We start from the raw sequence: 8929 nt of genomic DNA, 5'->3' as shown, positions 1-8929 counted from the left end.
AAAAAAAATCTCATATTGGAAGCTGCAGTGCAGTGAGTCACAGTGTGTCCCACAGTATAGCCTTGTGTCCACTCTTCTGTGTTTACAAATGTTCATTGTGGCAAGCCAGCTCTCCCATGCTCACATCCTCTGGGCCAGCTTGCCCCTTCCCTACCCCCATTACCAAAAGGGTCAGTTCTACTGTGTTATCCAGGCAAAGTGAACCTGCTCTCCTGAGTACTATAGCTGCTGAAGGGCAGGGCCAGATCTCCTGGTTTTATGACCCTACGGCTAGGTGTCCTACCTGCCACAGGTGGTGAGGGTAAGGGAAGACAGGGTATCTCTCCTTTGTTCATGCCACCACACGGGAGATAAGAAGTATGGCCAGCTCTTTAGTTATATTATCCTTGGGTCCAGCTTACCTGCAACTCTCACATTGTACCAGGCCCATTCTCCAGAATGCTACAGCTGGCTAGGGACAAGGTCAGCTCTCTTGTTCTCATGCCATCAGGGCCAGATCTCCCAAAATGTCCAGGTAAGAGGTGGGGCCAGTTCTGCACAGCTCTCAGACATCAACATCCCCAAACATCAGACCAGACCAGTGACATTCACCCTAAAAGACCCCTGCAGCTGCTGGACCACAGACCCAGATATGGCCCACCAATGACAGCACAGACTTAGGACATGGTCCCAGGTGGCATCACCAGCTGATCACATCAGGCTGTTCCTCACTATCCTCAAATGTCTCCAATTCTCTCTCTTTGACATTTCCCTATCCCTCTGTTTCTCTTTCTCTTCCATTTCTTCATCACTTACTTGCTCCTCTTAGGGGTGCTTGCGTCTCTGAATGACTACAATCATCTCAAGAGTGATCTCGGGTGTACTATGCCCTGCTCATGCATTATGGCGCAGGGCAGGGTTCATCTCAAGCATGCTCTGTCCACCCAGACCTGCATTGCACCAGACTTGGGGTAGTCTCACTCTAGATTCCTGTCCAGGCCTCAATGTCTAGTAATTCTCTTGGGCTCACTCATAGCCCGGCCTGCCTGAGTGGCCCTTTGCAAATGTCATCTGCCTTGGGCTCACTCTTGCCATGGAGCCCTGGGCCCAGGTGGGGTTTTTCTGGTCTCTGGCTTACTCCCCACTGTGGGAGCATATCTGGGTCTGCCTTGTAATAGACTGGTGGTCTTCTCAGGCTAGTTCCCTGTCTGGGCCCTCTGACTCCAGACTGGTGGTCATCTCAGTCCTGCTTTTTTTTTTCAATGGAATTTTAGACTACTAATCATTCAGATGTTCATAGGTCAGAACACTGAGTATAGACATATCTCTCCTCTCTGTCACCTACTGATGCACATGTGACACAGAAACCACACCTGCCATGCCTCTAGGGGCGGGGACCTTCCTTTTCCTTATCTCTTATGAAACAACTCCCCCCCCACCCCCTCTCAGTCTATATTATTTTCCTAAAAAACCAAAAGTCCTCCAATGGCTCTATTTTTTATTATGATTCATAAATGCATATAAGTAGATGTGAGACAGTCAGGCAGGTGGGGGTGGTAGATAGATGATAGAAACACAGAGATCTAAGTTATTGATTGGCTGATAGATTAGCATTTCCTGTTCTAAAAACTTATGTTCACTTTCCTATGCCTTCCCCTGAGTATGTCAAATTCACCTCCCAGGTTCATGTTCAAAATTAAAAAGCCAGTTCTAGTCTGGTATATCTCTGAACAATTAACAGAACAATAATAACTCAGATACTAAAACGAAGAATGGGGAGCTTTTCTTGAAACTTGTTCTAAAGAGTCAGCTGGTGGCCCGATTGTGCCTTCTTCCTCTGTCTTCCTGATACCTTTATTCTGTCCTCCAGGATGTCACTCATCCAGGCTATGACTGGAGTAACTTTTCTAAAGTCCAGTTTTATGGTTTTTAATAACCACATCCATAGTGACATTTTTATTTTAAAATTACATGTAATCCAAGTTGATTGCTACCAACACCTCTTGACAATCCCCCAGTGTCTCCCTGTCACCCACACATACCTCCCAATGTGGACATCCATTTCCCAGGAGACCTGGCATAAACTGGAGACCTGGCACAATAAATTCTGATTTGAATTGATGGCAAAATTCACAATGTTGCTTTAGTGAATACTAGTAAAAGAAAGAAAAGCAAAACAAAAACAAGTCATAGAGGAAGATCCAAATAGTTTTCAGTTGCAGTAGTTTATTTCAGGCCATGCACCCAGAGTCATGGTCAAAGACAGGATGTTCTTCTGCTTTGGAATTGTTTAGACAAGTATAGAAAAAAAATCAAGCCTTCTTACAGAAGCATTTATAATTCTTTATCATCTGGTCTACATTATGACCTCAAGAGCCTTTCTTCTACTCTTATACCACACAGGACTTCAACCTTGAATGTTACCTTTATGCCAACCTGTTCTGCCTAGAGGTGTGAGATAGAAGGGCATATATATTATGGTAGGGATGGTGAGCCCTCGGTGATATAAACCTAATGTGCTTGTTTGGAAGGTGAAAGTGATGCATTTAAAGTAAAGTTTGAAAGAGTCAGTCAATGGCCAATGCCATGACAGCATTGTCTATCACAATAAGATGTAGCCCTGTTAGTGATGCGAAGGCCCTAGGTATTCTAGTACAGGAATGACAAGACCACCCATCATTTAGAATTAAAGGTTCTGGCCTGCTCTGTGGTGTCTCTGGTAAAAGAGTAGTGTAAGCATGAAAAGATAGAGTGCAGACTCCAGGCCGCAATCCTGATAAAACATGAAATTCTTAACAATTACCAAAAAGTCAACTGCGGGAATGTAAGCCGCGTGTTTTACTTTCAGAGGTTGAGGTTAAAAGCAAAATAATTCACCACAAAAGGAGCTATGATCATGATTCATTTGCTGAATGTCCTGCAGTTCAATCTTTCTGAAACTCTGTTAATGAAAGCACATTCAGATTTTTTAACCTCAGCATTTATACATTTAAAACAATAAAGAGAGATCATGGTAAGTCATGGTGCAGACACTGAGTGCCTATGATGAAGCTTCTGTACTGGTTTCGGGCATCTTACATACTGCATGCGTATTCTGGTTACACTTCTCACAATCCAGCTCTTCCGCACACCTATTCCAGATAGGGACCTTTAGTGCTATTTTAAAGCCCCTATCCCAAGATGCCTTCCTAGAGAATGCTCTGTCATTGTCAATCAATACAGTTGCATCAGGAGGCTCCATCCCCTGCATGTCCAGAAGTTCTGCACACTTGCGGTCCTATAAACACATCTTAGTGTAATACAATATTTTTTAAAATATCAACCCTTCTATTTTAGACTGTGCATTTTTCACATAGATAGCTAACTGCTAATATTTCATATCGTTAGCATCTAGCCCAATGCCTGACACATACTGAGAGAGCAAGAGCTTATTGGAGATTTGAGCATAGATTTCTCAAAGAAATCAGATGTGCCACCTGTTCTATTAAGTGTATATGTCCGTCAAAAGTTACAACGACGTACGAACTCATTACTGTCCATACTGTTAGATGAGGTATGCCTTCTATAAAATTGACTATACAACTAAAATATTTATTTCCCACAAGTGCTAATATCATTAGCAAACATTTTATATTTGTAAGGAGATTAAGAAGCAGCTTGGCCAAAGGACAGTGTGGTTAGGACAAATCGGCAACCAACAGATTGGGAAAAGATCTTTACCAATCCTACAACAGATAGAGGCCTTATATCCAAAATATACAAAGAACTCAAGAAGTTAGACCGCAGGGAGACAAATAACCCTATTAAAAAATGGGGTTCAGAGCTAAACAAAGAATTCACAGCTGAGGAATGCCGAATGGCTGAGAAACACCTAAAGAAATGTTCAACATCTTTAGTCATAAGGGAAATGCAAATCAAAACAACCCTGAGATTTCACCTCACACCAGTGAGAATGGCTAAGATCAAAAACTCAGGTGACAGCAGATGCTGGCGAGGATGCGGAGAAAGAGGAACACTCCTCCATTGTTGGTGGGATTGCAGACTGGTACAACCATTCTGGAAATCAGTCTGGAGGTTCCTCAGAAAATTGGACATTGACCTGTCTGAGGATCCAGCTATACCTCTCTTGGGCATATACCCAAAAGATGCCCCAACATATAAAAAAGACACGTGCTCCACTATGTTCATCGCAGCCTTATTTATAATAGCCAGAAGCTGGAAAGAACCCAGATGCCCTTCAACAGAGGAATGGATACAGAAAATGTGGTACATCTACACAATGGAATATTACTCAGCTATCAAAAACAACGGCTTTATGAAATTCGTAGGCAAATGGTTGGAACTGGAAAATATCATCCTGAGTGAGCTAAGCCAAACACAGAAAGACATACATGGTATGCACTCACTGATAAGTGGCTATTAGCCCAAATGCTTGAATTACCCTAGATGCCTAGAACAAATGAAACTCAAGACAGATGATCAAAATGTGAATGCTTCACTCCTTCTCTAAAAGGGGAACAAGAATACCCTTGGCAGGGAAGAGAGAGGCAAAGATTAAAACAGAGACTGAAGGAACACCCATTCAGAGCCTGCCCCACATGTGGCCCATACATATACAGCCACCCAATTAGACAAGATGGATGAAGCAAAGAAGTGCAGACCGACAGGAGCCGGATGTAGATCGCTCCTGAGAGACACAGCCAGAATACAGCAAATACAGAGGCGAATGCCAGCAGCAAACCACTGAACTGAGAATAGGACCCCCGTTGAAGGAATCAGAGAAAGAACTGGAAGAGCTTGAAGGGGCTTGAGACCCCATATGTACAACAATGCCAAGCAACCAGAGCTTCCAGGGACTAAGCCACTACCTAAAGACTATACATGGACTGACCCTGGACTCTGACCTCATAGGTAGCAATGAATATCCTAGTAAGAGCACCAGTGGAAGGGGAAGCCCTGGGTTCTGCTAAGACTGAACCCCCAGTGAACTAGACTGTTGGGGGGAGGGCGGCAATGGGGGGAGGGTTGGGAGGGGAACACCCATAAGGAAGGGGAGGGGGGAGGAAGATGTTTGCCCGGAAACCAAAGAATTATTATTAAGTATTAAATAAATTTAAAAAAAACTCAAAAAAAAAGAAGAAGCAGCCTGGCAAATATGTAATTGTTTTGAAATTTAATTCTCTAATAACAGTGTACGAAATGAGCAGAAGAATTTTTAATATTTCTTCTTTAGGCTGGGGAGAGGTTAGGGATTTCGCTCCTTGGTAAGGGCGTGCATGGTCAGCACAAGATTCTAAGTTTGATCCTAGGCATCAGGGAAGAATAAGAGAAAAGACATGGGGCTTTAGGGTTGGGGATACCTCTTAGGGTCAAAGCATGTACTAAGTGTGTACAGGACTCGTGTGTTCAGCAGTACATGCTTAGTGTATAAAAGATGCCTGTGCTCAGTCCTCACCATGAACACTCGCATCTATGTCCCTTCTCTGGAGAACTGAGAGCAGAAAATGAAAGTAGATGTTTGAGTTTCCAAGCGCCACCACTGACATTCTATTACAATGCCTTTGTTAATGTTATTAAGAACTTTAACTTAAAGCAAAATCTAGAACAATATTTAAGGACATAAATATAAACATGCCAGGCTTTTTAATTTTTTCTTCTTGAGACAAGGCCTCATATATCATAGTCTGTTCTCTCAAACTCCCTACATAGTCAAGAATGACTTTGAACATCTGATCCTCCTGTCTGTACCTCCTGATTCTCGGATTACAGGCTTGTACCACCTGTTTACGTAGTACTGGGGAATGAACTTGGACTGTCTCCATGCTAGGCCAGCACTCTGCCTCTGAAGTTACAGCCCCCTACCCATACAAGGTGGGGAACATCCAGATTCCTGAACATACCTGCCTGCTCAAAGGAGAGAAGCAGAACTTCCTGTTTGTCTCACCAGCACCCCAGTCTAATGCTCTGTGACTTGAACCAAGTGTAGTTACTAGAGAAATGAAAGTTCAGGTCTTGCTTGAATGGAAGGGTTAAAATACTCTCCATGCCCCTTAAAGCTCTGGGATATGTCTGCTTTCATGAGTTGGCCAACACTCTCATCAGCCGTCTCAACAAAACTAGTGGTGTGGTAAAAATTTAGAATGGAACTATTATGTAGGGTTTTGTATATGAATACGTGTATTTCCTGACTTGTAAAACCAAACCTTTCCACTGACTTTACACAAAAGAGAGAGCAATTTCAAATGGAGTGCAAAATATAAAAATATATACATTCGTCTATATGCATGTGTAGCAAGTGTGAGCAAGGACAAAATTGCGTAAAATAACTTTTTGGTGACAAATGAGAGCAGTAAAAACTATGAAGTTAGGGCTGGTAAGATGGCTCAGCAGTCATGAAAAGTTCCTGCCATTCTAGACAATCTGAATTCAGTCCCGGAATCCATTGGCAGCTCACAGCTACCTGTCACTCCAACTCCAAGAGATCCAACACCCTTTTGTGGATCTCTTATACACACACAATCATACACACACACACACACACACACACACACACACACACACACAGAGAGACAGACAGACAGACAGACAGACAGACAGACAGACATAAGCAAGCAAACATATCCTCCGAAGCAAATCTTTTACAAATAAAATCTGTAACATGAGTAGCATTTAGTAAATGGCCCTTTAATGTATACGTAGCCAAACAAATGAGTAACTTTTTCCTTCCTTGTAGAAAGATGTTATTTCTTCCAATAACCTTCCTTACTGTGCAGTCCATTCTGTTAGCTTGAAAATGAGGACAGTGCTTCAATGTAGCTTCATACATTAAGGATTGGATATTATCCATTATTGGACATTTACACTGTGTCACACAGTGTTTAAGTGAATTGCCATCGCAATCACATTTAAATGATGGAATTATTGTCATCCATGCTTTACAGATGATAAAGATAAGGTCCAGGAAAAAAATTAAAGCCACTTGTTTGGATTCATTCCGCTTCTGTCAGTCGGAGAGTTCTGAGTTTGATCCAGATCTGTCTTATTTACAAAGCCGGCTCTTACTCACCGTATTCTGCTTCTTCCCAAAGAAGGACCACGTGCGCTCTACTGAATGTTGGGATGAGTCTTACCTATGGGCTATGGTTACTAGGGAAACATCATAGGTACACACATATCCCTTAGGTGGTATTTACTTTTAATAGGTTTGATGCTTCAGGTTGTCGTTAGATTATTTTTAAAAGAAAGCACATGTGTGGTTCAGAGAGAGTCTCTACCTGCTTTCTGGCCCCCAGATTCATTGTGATGAATCCTCATGTTAGTTCAATACATTGTATACAATGCATAACCCAGTACTAATAGTTTATCATTTTCACAAGTCATTGATACAGCAACTGTTCATATCTAAGTATATGAGGATGAGTTTCATTTCATCATTGCTAATCTTAATGGTAAGGCGCTTTTTAATTCAAACCCAATCGGTTCTTTTCTGACATACAACGAAAGTGCTCGATTTTTTTTAAACACTAATTTCATATACTGCAACTTTGCCCTCACCTGTTAGGAAAACATTGCAACACATCTTTTATCATAGACCATCTAAGAGTGCTCAGAAAGTGCCAACGTTCTTACCAAAGAATTTTCTACATTTAATTCTATTTAGGGTATTATCCAATCGTATTAAAGCTATTTTGTTTATTTATGTTTAAATGGATTATTTACCAGATGAAATATTTTAGGCATGCACTTCTTTTTGTTGTTATTGTTGTTGTTTATTTATTTCATGTATATTAGTACACTGTCACCGTCTTCAGACACACCAGAAGAGGGCATCAGATCCCATTACAGATGGTTGTGAGTCACCATGTTGTTGGTGGGAATTTAAACTCAGGACCTCTGGAAGAACAGTCAGTGCTCTTAACCACTGAGCCATTTCTCCAGCCCCATGTGTGTATTTCTTAAGTTAATTTTATTTAAAAGTTCCCATGCTCTCCCAAACAACACTACATGGTTGCAAACAAAGAAATTGGTACTTTATCATTGTAGATGATGAATATGAATGAGAAAATATACTTTGGGGAGAACTGCTAATAACACCTTTTATCACTGCTTACAAAAGAAAGTCCCCAGGGCACTCCTGGGAGCTTCTTGCCAGGGATATGTGCCACCAGCTTCTTCTGGCCCATTTGTCCACTGCAGAAGTGCTCGTCAAGACACCCACTGGAGAGAAAGGTGAGAGCTGGAGGCCACGGGATGGAAATGGCCAAGCTCCAAGCTTTCACACAAAAAGGTCTCACTACATTGAAGGCTGTAGCTCTTCATGGAAAACCCATGTGTGTCAAGGGAGTACCTTCCTCAAAACTTAAACCTCATATTTGTTTGCGCATTTGTTTTATTTAATAGGGTATCCTTGTTTCTCAACCTGATTGACAGTGGTCCAGATAAGAACAATAGAATCCTAGCTTCCTGATGCTGTGAAGAAGAAACCAGTGGTTGATTTCCATTGGGAGACTATGTATTCGCTCACTGGAGTCTCTTGTTACAATGGAATGTGATTCCTACTCTAATTGTTGCCAACCTACATGGAATAGAAAAAAGTAAACATCTGATGGCATAAAAGGGTTGCATATAACTTTGATTTTTTTCAAATGCTACCAAAAATACCTTTGCTGATTCATCTGCAATTTTCAGTGGTTAGAAACTTTCAAACCTAAACCACAGCATTCTTTTAAATGTAGAGTTAATTTCTCAAAAAAATACATTTTTGTTAGTTTAGGGGATTTGTTCTGGTTTTCTTGCTTGTTTGTTTTAGACTGTCTTACCCTATGAAGCCCAAAATAGTCTCCTACTTGCGCCCTCCTGCCTCAGTCTCTCCATGCATCAACCTTCATGATTCCAAAGTGTTTACTTAATATTCCTTAATGTCTGTGAGTCTCAAACATCTGACCTAAAA

The 8929-nt window shown here is 41.6% G+C and overlaps 1 non-coding gene across 1 annotated transcript; it reads right to left on the bottom strand.

Moving 5' to 3' along the window:
• Window positions 1-1245: 1245 nt before the first annotated feature.
• On the bottom strand, window positions 1246-1374 carry LOC120097237 (small nucleolar RNA SNORA17). The gene has a single exon (XR_005494465.1). It is a non-coding gene; the product is annotated as a small nucleolar RNA SNORA17 (small nucleolar RNA).
• Window positions 1375-8929: the final 7555 nt, after the last annotated feature.

Source organism: Rattus norvegicus, chromosome 15 (genome assembly GCF_036323735.1).
Source record: "Rattus norvegicus strain BN/NHsdMcwi chromosome 15, GRCr8, whole genome shotgun sequence".
Taxonomy (NCBI): domain Eukaryota; kingdom Metazoa; phylum Chordata; class Mammalia; order Rodentia; family Muridae; genus Rattus; species Rattus norvegicus.
This window is presented reverse-complemented; position numbering and strand designations above follow the sequence as displayed.